The sequence below is a fragment of the Osmia lignaria genome, chromosome 8, assembly GCF_051020975.1.
Source record: "Osmia lignaria lignaria isolate PbOS001 chromosome 8, iyOsmLign1, whole genome shotgun sequence".
In the NCBI taxonomy this organism is placed as follows: Eukaryota; Metazoa; Arthropoda; class Insecta; order Hymenoptera; family Megachilidae; genus Osmia; species Osmia lignaria.
In genome coordinates, this window is record NC_135039.1 from 3272594 (window position 1) to 3274069 (window position 1476).

At 48.4% G+C, this 1476-nt stretch overlaps 1 long non-coding RNA gene across 1 annotated transcript; it reads right to left on the minus strand.

The window, feature by feature from the left end:
* Positions 1–310: 310 nt before the first annotated feature.
* Positions 311–976, minus strand: LOC143305585 (uncharacterized). Its single transcript, XR_013062618.1, has 3 exons — positions 841–976; positions 597–669; positions 311–503 (listed from the first exon to the last, which is right to left on the minus strand). It is a non-coding gene; the product is annotated as an uncharacterized LOC143305585 (long non-coding RNA).
* Between the last annotated feature and the right edge of the window lie 500 nt (positions 977–1476).

The following is a 1476-nucleotide window of genomic DNA, read 5'->3' on the forward strand; positions in this document are numbered from 1 at the left end:
GCTGGATCAGGGTTCGCAGGTCACGTGTGTGACCGAACGCATAGCACTTGAAACCCAAAAAATTACCTGTCGCGGTAAATCTCTCTGGAATAGGGGGGGTCCGCGCGGGAAGGGTAAGACATGCGGTCGAACTAGAGATGTCCTCTTGTAATCTAAAAGATAGGGAGGAAGCCAAAATTAGATTCTCGGCTCTGGTATTAAAGAGTCTAACCTCTTACACTCCGAGTGCTTTCGAATTCGATTCAAAATGGAAGCACTTAGTCGACTTACCTCTTGCTGATCCACAGCCCAGTGACTTTCAAGGGTTTGACTTACTCATCGGGGCTAACGAATACGGCAAAATTATGCTGGATGGGGTGGTAAAAGGTCCTCCCGGCACCCCGATCGCGCAGCGTACCGTGTTTGGCTGGGTCCTGTCGGGATCGTGTGGGCCAACACACGGAGGCTTGCGATCGGGGCTGCAAGTCCATCACGTTGAGATACTCGACGATCTGCATAAAAATCTGAAAAAATTCTGGGAATTAGAGGAGACTCCAAAGGGGTTAGGATTAACTCGCGATCAATTAGACTGTGAAAACCATTTCAAAGAGACTCACCGCCGCCGTATCGACGGACGTTACGAGGTTAGGTTGCCGTTCGCAAAAAACCCCAAGCTCACGGTCGGGGACACTGCAAATATTGCGAGGAAAATCTTTCAGTCAACCGAATTGCGAGTAAGGAAGAATCCCGAGGTGTATAGGGAATATCAGACCGTTTTGCAAGAGTATCTTGATTTAGGTCACATGAGTCGAATCAGGGAAACCGAATCTTTAAACGATAAAGTTTTTATTTCTCACTTACCTGTATTGCGTCAGGAAAGCCAGACCACGAAATTGCGCGTAGTCTTCAATGCTTCAATGAGCTCCTCTAACGGTAAATCTTTGAATGACTGCCTCCACGTAGGGCCCAATTTGCAAGCAAATCTGTTTGCGATACTGATTAGGTGGCGTTGGCACCGTTTCGTATACACGGCGGACATTGCGAAAATGTTCCGCCAAATACGCGTAGCACCCGAAGACACTAAATATCAGTGTATCTTCTGGCGTCCTTCAGAAAACTCTCCGCTAGCAGCTTATCGTTTGGAAACCGTCACATACGGCACGGCGTGTGCACCCTTTCATGCCAATCGCGTCTTAAAACAACTCGCGAAAGACGAAGGCGAAAAGTATCCGTTGGGAGCAGCCATCTTGTTAGACGAATTCTACGTAGACGATGCTATGTTCGGTGCAGACGATCCGTCGCTATTAGTAGACATGCGCGATGAGCTGAACCGATTGCTCATGGCGGGCGGGTTTAAATTGAGGAAATGGGCAAGCAACTCTTCGTCACTCCTCAAAGATATCCCAGCAGAGGATCATGGGTTAGCGGTTAGCAGAACCTTGCAAGATGACGAAAGGGTTAAGGTGTTAGGAATTCAGTGGAACCCTTCCTCCGATG